This window comes from Macaca thibetana, unplaced genomic scaffold (genome assembly GCF_024542745.1).
Source record: "Macaca thibetana thibetana isolate TM-01 unplaced genomic scaffold, ASM2454274v1 unplaced_scaffolds218, whole genome shotgun sequence".
NCBI classification, from domain to species: domain Eukaryota; kingdom Metazoa; phylum Chordata; class Mammalia; order Primates; family Cercopithecidae; genus Macaca; species Macaca thibetana.
In genome coordinates, this window is record NW_026089007.1 from 17501 (window position 1) to 28089 (window position 10589).

General features: G+C 57.3%; 1 pseudogene; it reads left to right on the top strand.

Annotated features, from left to right (window-relative positions):
- Nucleotides 1-6194, top strand: part of LOC126947387 (SH3 domain and tetratricopeptide repeat-containing protein 1-like) — a 23688-nt pseudogene extending 17494 nt beyond the window's left edge.
- Nucleotides 6195-10589: the final 4395 nt, after the last annotated feature.

Below are 10589 nucleotides of genomic sequence, written 5' to 3' on the forward strand. Positions count from 1 at the left end.
TGTGGCAACGCAGAAAGGAGCCAGGGGCTGGGCTCCCAGCAATCTGGGGGCCACGGAGACTGGTTTGAGTGCAGGGGGAGTGGGCTAGGGCTAGCCCTGTTGGTAGGATTCACAGGTGTCGGGCTCCTGGGCTGCAGCTGCTCAGTCACCTCCTGGCACTCAGGAGCATCAGTTCATTGTCCTCATGCCAGTGGTGGGGGCAGCCCTAATGCACAGGGTCTGAAAAATGCTCAAGTGTACCTGTAGTGTGTGAGAGGAAGGAGCCTGGCAAAGGTGCGCGTAGCCACCTCGCTAGGTGTGGGTCTTGAGGGAACTTCTGTCTCCTTTCAGGTGGCACAGAATGTGGCCCTGTACACAGGCGACCCCAACCTGGGGCTGGAGCTGTTTGAGGCAGCTGGAGACATCTTCTTCAATGGGGCCTGGGAGCGGGAGGAAGGCCTGTCCTTCTACGGGGGTGAGCTGGCTGTGTGGGCTGATGTGGGTGGGCCTCAGTGGGGCACCTGGAGGGCTGAGGCACAGGTGTGGCAGGTGTGGCAGGGTAGAGGCCTCCCAAATGGAGGCAGGGCCACCCATGCACATGATTAATTTCCAAGTGGTCTCACCGGGAATGATATTGACCATGCCCCTGCCTGGGACAAACGCTCGGGGCCTGGACGTGACAATGGCTCTACCCTTGTACCTGATGACCTCAAGCAACCATGAGTGGGAAGTCCTGTCCCCATCTTCCAGATGAGGAAACTGAGGCTCAGAGAGGCACAGGGACATGTCAAAGGACACACAGCATATCAGTGGGAGGCCCAGGTCTGCATGCACCCCGAAGTGGGACGGCTTCTCCCTTCCTCTGAGCTCACGGTGTGGCTCAGCCCTGGGCACAGATCAATGTGGTGTTTTTAGAGCAGAGAGGAGTGCTGGCTCCCCCCAGTCAGACCTCCGGTGCCCAGGTGGGAGAGGCTGGTCTGACGGCTATCGGGTGTAGCTGGATGGGCCTCAGGTGACTCTTCAGCCCCCAACTTGGATGTCTGAACTGTGTGTTATCCCAGAGCACAGAGCTGTGTCGAGGTGCAGGGGTAGCTGGGGTGTGGGAAGCTCCAAGCACGTGTTTGAGCTCTGAGGAGGGCGCTGGGCAAGGTGGGTGCTGCGGGAAACCTGACCCCACCTGCCTGTGTGGTAGGACCGGGCCCTGCCCCTGGCAGTGACTACGGGCAACCGCAAGGTGGAGCTGCAGCTACAGCTGTGCAACAAGCTGGTGTCACTGCTGGCCACACTGGAGGAGCCCCAGGAGGACTTGGAGTTTGCCTACATGGCCCTAGCACTCAGCATCACTCTGGGTAAGTCCCCTGAGCCCCCGCCCTGCCAGGACCCACACTTTGCCAGAGCCCAGCCTCCAGGTCTGCAGGCCAGGAGCTGAAACAGCTACTGGATTTTCCTGGTCTCCTGTCCAGGCAGGCAGCTCTGCCCAACTGGCTTCCCCGTCCGGCTGTGGGGCACAGCCCGAGGTCTCTCAGGCAGTGCAGAGCTCCCTGTCTGACTGAGCTCTGCTTCCTCTGCCTGTTCCCGCTGCTGACCACAAGGGCCGCCCAGTGTGCCCTCTGCCTTCCAGACATCCCAGGCATCTCGTTGGTCCCTGTATGTGTCAGGCTGAGTGGCACATTCCCTTTCTCTTGTGCCCTTCCCACCCTCATCAACCACACGGCTCTCTGGCTGATAAAATCCCAGTTCCCCTTCCAGCAGTCTGCCCCTTAAGGCCGTGCATCCCCTGGTGCTGTGCCAGGGTCGTCTGTCCCCCTGCAGAGACAGGGAACCCTAGGCAGGCCATGCCCCCCGCCTTGTGCCCCGTGGCCCAGTACACAGTAGGTGTGCAGCTGACTCCCCAAGGTAGGGGGCTCTGATCATGACACACCCAGGAGGAGTCGGATGTCACGTCTGTGGGTTGCCTGGAGCCGGGGAGCCCGGGAGCACCTGCACTGCATGGCTTTTGGGCTCCCCTGGTTAAAACCAGTGAGCAAAGGCAGGTGGCTATGTGTAGGCACAGAACTGGGCCATCCAAGTCCGACTTTGCCAAAGCCTCTCAGTAGACAGGGGCAGGCCTTATTAGTTCTGCTTTGCAGATGGAAAAGTGAGTCTGGGAACCTGGAAGGGAATGGCCAGAGCTGCCCAGGTGACCACAGGTGCCTGGAGACAAGCCACGTGTGCTGCCTGGGGGTCTGTATACCTGCTCCTGAGGGGCATGTTCCCTCCCTGCCCCAGAGAGCCACATCCTCACACCTGCCCCTTTGGCCTGCACCCCAGGGGACCGGCCGAACGAGCGTGTGGCCTACCACCGGCTGGCCGCCCTGCACCACCGGCTGGGCCATGGCAAGCTGGGGGAGCACTTCTACCTCAAGGCCGTTTAGCTCTGCAACTCGCCGCTGGAGTTCGACGAGGAGACCCTCTACTACGTGAAGGTGTACCTGGTGCTCGGTGACATCATCATCTTCTACGACCTGAAGGTGGGTGGGGAGGGGCAGGGCTCGGGGTGTTCCTGGCCCCCTTGGAGTGGGATCTCCACCCGGACCCCAGAGGCCTGGGTTCCAGCCTTTCTTAGGAATGGCCCAGTGGCCTCCCTGGAGCTCTACACCCAGCTGGAGGAGCCGGCAAGGTTAGCAGGTAAAACCCAGCTCCCCAGATGGCCAGGCCCCACCCTCAAGAACTCAGTCTCAGCCAGGGAGGCTGACACATGAGTGGGCAATGGTGGCCTCTGGGTAAAGAAGGGGGATTGTAGTCAGGGGGCCCTCCTGGAGGAGGTGACACCAAAGCTGAGTCTTGACAGTCAAGTGTCAAGGTGCATTTAACAAAGAAAACAGGGTCGGGAGAGTGACATTTCAGAGGACGGCATCATCCTCACATTGAATCCACGTTGCAAGATCCAACCCAAATCTTGGCGCCTCCTCTAGGAAGCCTGCCCAGGGTGCCAGCCTGCACTGAGCAACTCCTTCCTGGAGTCCCGAGACACCTTGAATCTTCACATCACCCAGGAAGGGTGGGGTGGGACCAGTGTCTTACCATTGGGTTCACAGACAGGGAAACCCCAGCTCAGGGCAGGTGCAGTGGGGCGGGGCCCCAGCCAGCCAGGCTGAGGCCTTGTTAGGTCGGGTGTGTCTCGAGGGGAGGTGCTGTGCTCCCTCTGCCCCCAGCCCTGCAGGGGTGGAGAGCTGGGATTGGCAGACTGAGACCTGTGGTGTCTCCACCCATCTGCCCAGCGGGCACCGCCCCTCCTTAGCATCACACCAGCCTCGTGTCAGTGCTCCTTACGGGCTGAGGGGCCAGGGCACTCCAGTCCAGGGGCCGAGATCTTGGGGGCCTTAGAACAACATGAGGAGCTGGGGCAGCCCTAAGACCCTGCCCCGTATACCCCACCGCAGGCCTGGGGCTGCCCGGGAGGCCCCCGCCCAGTACTGGCGACACCTGGTGGTCAGACGTGGTTTCTGTGGCCTCCCAAGTCCCAGCCAGACAGGGAGGTGCCAAGTATCAGGCCCAGGGGGACGCTGTTCATGGCTCAGGGGCACGCCTGGGACCCAGGGGGACGGGCCTCCCAGAAGAGGCCTTTATCTCTCTTGGTCAAGCCTGCCGCCCACTCCGCCTGTCCAGGAGAAAGGAAAGCCAAGTAGTACCTGAGAGGCCAAAAGTCGAGCAGCCCCTTCCCAGCCTCCTTCCCATGCCTCCTTCCCATGCACAGCCCTCCTTCCCATGCACAGCCCTCCTTCCCATGCACAGCCCTCCTTCCCATGCACAGCCCTCCTTCCCATGCACAGCCCTCCTTCCCATGCACAGTCCTCCTTCCACATGCCCCTTCCCATGCACAGCCCTCCTTCCCATGCACAGCCCTCCTTCCCATGCACAGTCCCCATGCACAGCCCTCCTTCCCATGCACAGCCCTCCTTCCCATGCACACAGCCCTCCTTCCCATGCACAGCCCTCCTTCCCCTTCCCATGCACAGCCCTCCTTCCCATGCACTCCTCCCATTCCCATGCACAGCCCTCCTTCCCATGCACAGCCCTCCTTCCCATGCCTCCTTCCCATGCACAGCCCTCCTTCCCATGCACAGCCCTCCTTCCCATGCACAGCCCTCCTTCCCATGCACTCCTTCCCCCTCCTTCCCATGCACAGCCCTCCTTCCCATGCACAGCCCTCCTTCCCATGCACAGTCCTCCTTCCCATGCACAGCCCTCCTTCCCATGCACAGCCCTCTGGGCCTCATCGTGACTATGCTGTCAGCACAGGCCAGCTTCCCACAGGGAGGCCCCCTTGGAATTCCCCAAGGGCGGCTGTCTTTCCAAGGCTACACCCTCCTCCTTGTATAGGAGGCTCTGGACCCAGGGCCCAGAGGAGTGGGAGAAGAAGCCGGGCTGGATGGGACCTGGAAGGCTGGCAGAGAAGCAGGGTTAAATGGGCATCTTTGCCAATTTCCTCTAAAATGGGGTCCCCTTTTAGTCTACACATGAGAGTGAGCCCTGGAATAGGGTGGATTAGGTGTTTACTGGCTCTGCTGTCACTCACTACAGCTGTCACTCACACACAGGCACATGGCAAATGCACACGCGCAATGCACACAGGCACAGGCACACGCACACACACACACAGGCGCGCACACACACACACACACACACACACAGCACACACACAGGCATGCACACAGGCACACACACAGGGACATGCACGCACAGGAACACAAACACGCACATTCACATGCACAGGCACACGCAGAGACATATGCATTGGCTGGCTCCTTCCTGTTTAGTTGGGAAGCCCCCACCCCTTCAGGAAGCCTTTGCCTTCCACCCCCGGCTGAGTCTGGGGCCTCCTGGGCTTCCCTCTGCCACAGCCCGGGCCACCCTGTGTGGTCAGTGTTCACTCCCAGGTCCCTCAGACTGGAAGCAAGGACGTTAGGCTCAACCATGCACCCAGCACAGAGTCCAGTGTTCGGCTGGGCCAGGGGGCATTGGATGAGCAGTGGCGGTGACTCGGGGCCTTCTCACGCCCCTGCTCCGTGTGTGGGGCGGGGCAGTGAGGGAATGGACTGCTGCATCTTGGACTTTGTCATTGGCCCTGGGAGCCATCTTGAGATGGTAAAGAGGGACAGGCCAGGCATGGGTCTTAGAGAGGTCCCTTGGGTGACCCCCATGTGGAGGAGGTGCCTGGGGAGAAGCCGGGTGGGGGATGGGAGGGTCAAGGAGGAGGTCTGGGAGGCGGCATCCCAACCCAGGGATGGTGAGTTTGAGCCAAAGACGCATTGAAAATGGGAGTGGATGTCTGGGGAGTCACACTCCGTCAATATTTCAGGGAACATTGCCAGAGAGAGGACACCTGTGTGACATGGTTTTTTTGTACCTGGCCTGGCCCGTGGAGGGCCTGGAAATGGTCAGCATGGACAGGGGCCAGAGGGGAGCCTGGGTCACTCAACGCAGTGCCCCTGCTGTGGCTTGGAGCCACGGGTCCTGCATGGAACTCTCAGAGCAGGCAGGATCTGCCCTGACCTCAGCCCATGGGGGGGAAAGCAGCCACTGCCTGCAGAGAGGGTGGCACTGGGGCAGGAGGCTTGGGGTGAGTGGGGCGTAGGGACAGTCAGGAAGGCTTCCAGGGGTGTCAGGGTCGTCCCCACCTCCTGCAGCTGAGACCACAGCAGTGTCACAGGCTTCGGGGCTCATGGGGTGAGCCAGCATCGGATGGACATGTGGAATGACCTGGAGACAGGAACGGCCTCTGGGAAGACGGGCTCCGAGTCCCCCTTTTGCTGACCATGACCTGTCCCCTTCAGGACCCGTTTGATGCAGCCGGGTACTACCAGCTGGCACTGGCAGCCGCCGTGGACCTGGGCAACAAGAAGGCACAGCTGAAGATCTACACGCGGCCGGCCACCATCTCCCACAACTTCCTCCTGGACTGCGAGAAGTGGCTCTTCTTCTACCAGAAGGCCAGGACCTTCGCCACAGAGCTCAGCGTCCACAGGGTCAACCTACCTCCTCTGCCACTCTGCGGGTGGGCCCCCTGGTTGGCCTCCAGCCACCCTCGCTGAGGACAGTATCCGAGGGAGTGGGTTTTGTGCAAGGAGGATGATCTCCTGCCTCTCCTGGTGTCTCCCGTAGCTCATTTTCTGGGTAATGGAAGCATAAAAGCAGGGTTCAAATAGCAATAAATTTTTTTTTTTTTTTTTTTTGCAAAAACATACCGAAGTCCCCATGGCATCCTTCCCTGTGTGCTTCCTGGGCTGTGTCTAGGGGACAGCTCCTTCCCTGGTGGCAGCCCTCTGATCTTGGGGATGAGAAGGACCGTGAGTCCAACAGACCTGGGCCAGGTCACCATGAGCCTCGGTTTCCTCGGCGGCCAGAGGGGAGATGGTGATTGAACTCTGGGCAGCTCCCTGCTCTCCCTGCTCAGAGTTCTTGCTGTAGGTCTCGTGCCGCCCTTGCCTTTAACCTTCAGGCCACTGTGCCCGGATGTGGGGGCTGCTAGTGTCCCTGTTCGCCATTGAAGAAATAGAGGCACAGAGAGGTTAGGTGTCTGGCCCACCGTCACACAGCAGGTAGGGGCGGACACGCAGAGCCCAGTACACTCACCACCACACCACCCTGCCAGCCTGCAGCCAGGAAGGTGTCCCCCATTAGGACCCAAGGTCAGCTCCTGGAGCTCTCTCGTGGTGTCAGGAGAGCCGCAGGCCAGTGAGGGTGGCCCTGGGGATCCCTCACTCAGTGTCCTTTGCTCCCAGACTTGGTTGGGCCGAGCCTGGCCAGTCCCACCTCTGGCCACTGGTCAGCCCTGCGGGAAATGAGATGCAGGGATCTCCGCCTGTGTAGACGCTGCTACCCAGTATTGAAAGCCTTATCTGGGCTGCCCCCCAGCTGTCCCCACCCACCCCCTCCCCTTCCGGCCCCCGGCCCTCATCCCAGTCCCAGGAATCCCAGGTTTCCCTTCTTGGAATCTCTTGGCCCCAGGGAATACAGTTCACACTGTCTCTTTGCCAGTTTACGCAAGGAAACTGACGTTCAGAGACTGTGGGTGTCCCACGTGATTCTCACATACACTGCACTCTCCCAGACCCCTCTTTTAAACACTTTAAATGAGGTGACTTTCACATCGCATGCAATTAACTATTTCAACGCAAATAATGTGGTGGCATTTGTACATTCACAGTCCTGTGCAACCACCCACGCCATCTCGTTTCAAAATGTATTCATCTCCCCAGAAGAAACCTCCCATCCTCACTAAGCAGTTACCCCTCCTTGGTATCCCGAAGCCTCTCGTTTAATGGAAGGGGAAGCTGAGGCCCGGAGAGAGACTTGCCAGTGGACGGAGCTCTGATAATAAGGAATCAGGCACCCATCTGCTGCTTCAGCCCTGGGTTGGTTTTCCACCCAGCAGAGGTGACAGAGCCAGGAGGTTCTGGGAGCGCCACAGGTGTCACTGGTTCAGTCCTGGGTTGGTTTTCCACCCAGCAGAAGTGACAGAGCCAGGTGGTTCTGGGACCCCATGCTTGCAGCCAGAGCCCTACCCTAAGCCTCCCCACCAGGGGGCAGCAGAGAGCTTTCCAGAACCGGCCGCGGGGCTGGCGGGAAGCAGCGGGTCAGAGCTGCTGACAAACCTCACGTGGACCCCAGATCGCTGTCTCTGTGGGTTGGGTTTGGGAATTGGAGAGGAGGCCGCATGATTGGAAACGTGAAGACAGCACGGCCTGGCTGGAGCAGCCGGAAGTGCCGTCACGTTGACTGAGGACACAGACCTCCTGCCCGCTGGGCCGGGCCTGCAGCCATTCTTCTCGGGGTGGGGCCCGTAGGTCCGGGTTGCTCTTGATCCCTGACCTGCTTCAGAGTCCGGGGGGCTTTGGAACTCTGCCTCCCCATCTACGCCCACCCTGGCTGGTGCCATGAGGGGCCTGGATCCTGGGATCCTGTTCCTCTTGGGCAGCAGAGTCTGGGGGACCAGAGGAGATGATGGGTCTTCAAGCCCCACATTCAAACCCCAGCCCACCACTGACAGTCTGGGGGTTCGGGATGAGGGAGTTGATGTCTCTGAGCCCCAGTTTTGTCACCACTAAAATGAGGCCGATATAATGGGGCAGAGTGCCAGCCCCCGGGCTAACAGAGGCCTGTTTCCTACTGACAATACCTCTTACTCCTAGGAACAGCTCCAACAACCACACACTAGGGAACACTCAACCCAGGCCAACTTGTCAGAGGCACGTGAACTAGAGCGACTCCATCTTGAATGGGGGCTGGGTAAAGGGAGGCTGAGACCTGCTGGGCCGCATTCCCAGGAGGATGGGCATTCTTAGTCACAGGATGAGATAGGAGGTCGGTACAAGATACAGGTCATAAAGACCTTACTGATAAAGCGGGTTGCAGTAAAGTCGGCCAAAGCCCACCAAACCCAAGATGGCCATAAGAGTGACCTCTGATTGTCCTCACGGCTCATTATGTGCTAATTATAACGCATTAGCTACTACAAGACACTCCCACCAGCACCGCGACAGTTTACAGATGCCATGGCAACATCTGGAGGTTTCCCTACATGGTCTCAGAAGGGAGGGCAGAAACTCTCATTTCTGGGAATTGCCCACCCCTTTCCTAGAACACTCATGAATAGTCCAACCCTTGTTTAGCGTATGATCAAGAAATAACCATGAAAATGGGCAACCAGCGACCTTTGGTGTCTCTCTGCCTATGGAGCAGCCATTCTTTTTTTTTTTTTTTTTTTTTTTTTTTTTTTTTTTTGAGATGGAGTCTTGCTCTGTTGGCCGAACTGGAATGCAGTGGCGTGATCTTGGCTCACTACAACCTCCACCTCCTGGGTTCAAGTGATTCTCCTGCCTCAGCCTTCCTAGTAGCTGGGATTACAGACACCTGCCACCACGCCCAGTTAATCTTTTGTATTTTAGTGGCGACAGGGTTTTGCCATGTTGGACCAGGCTGGTCTCGAACTTCTCACGTCAGGTGATCCACCTGCCTCGGCATCCCAAAGTTATAGGATTGCAGGAGTGAGCCGCTGTGCCGGGCCAGAGTAGCCATGCTTTTATTCCTTTTCTTTCCTAATAAACTTGCTTTCACTTTATGGACTCGCCCCGAATTCTTTCTTCTGTGAGATCCAAGAAACCTCTCTTGGGGTCTGGATCGGAACCACTTTCCAGTAACAAACTTGCTTCACCTCTCAGACCCTTCGTCTCTTCATCTGTACCCAAAGACAAAGCCTTCCCCGAGGTTCCAAAAGTGTGGGGAGAACGCATGGGAAACGAGGGGCACAGAGTTGATGTGCAGAACCAATATCACAGACTGGGTGTCAAGCCACTGTCATACTGGAAGTAATATCATGCTCTCCCCCAAGTTATGAGAAACAATATCACAGGGGGGTGTGTACCTTCTCTGGTGGTGGGAGTAGTATCACCATCTCTACCTTTAGATGACAGAAACGATGTCACAGGGTGGGTGTACACCCCGTGAGTTTTTGGAAGCAATGTCATTCTCTCTTCTTCTAGGTTTTACGATTCACATCACAGGTGGGATGTACACCCCTTGTTATATTGGATGGAGTCTCATCCTCTTTCAACCTGTATCTTTAGAACAATATCCCATGGGGGTTGTATATCTCTTCAATATTGGTAGTAATACCATCTTCTCCTTTCCTGGATATAAGAAACAATATCACAGGAGGGTGTACACCCCTTGCAATGTTGGTAGTAATCTCACCTCTCCCCTGTGCTTATTAAGGACAAAATCCCAGGGTGGCTGTACAGTTCCTACGTTATTGGGAGTAATAACATCCATTCACCCCCTGGATATCAGGAACCATATCACAGAAGAGTTGTCCACCCCCTTCGAAATTGTCATCATGTCATCTTCTTCCCGCCTGGATATTAGGAACGATACCCCAGGGTTGGGGGCGGTGTACACCCACTGCGATATCGAAAGTAAAATCAGCCTCTTTCCCGCTGGATATTAGGAACTCTATCACAGGTGTGTGTGCACCTTCTGGGATATTGGGAGTACTATCAGCCTCCACCCCGCTGCATATCAGGAACAGCATACAGGGGGCAGGGTGGTTACACCGCCTGCGATATTAAGAGCAATACTCTTCTCTTTCCCCTGTACATTAGGAACTACATCACAGGGGTCTGTACACCTTCAGCGACATTGGAATTCATGTTATCCTCTCCCCCATTGAATGTCAAAAACGATATCACAGAAGGGTGTACACCCCCTGCAATATGGCCAGTAACATCACCGTCTCTACCTTTGGATACTAGGAACAACATCACAGAGGGTGTGCACACTCCCCTGCAATATAGGGCATAATGTTATCCTCTCTTCCCCTGGATATTAGAAACGATATCCCTGGTGGAGGGAGGTGGAGTACATTAAGAACAACATCACTGGGTGGCTGTACTCCCCCTGCAATATTGGCTGTAGTATCATCCTCTCTTGCCTCAGATATTAAGAACAATATCACAGGAGGGGTGTACAGCCGCAGCCCCTGCGTTATTGGGAGTAATAGCGTCTTCTCCCACTCTAGATATAAGGAACAATATCCCAGGGTTTGTGTACATCCCTTGCGATATTGGGCA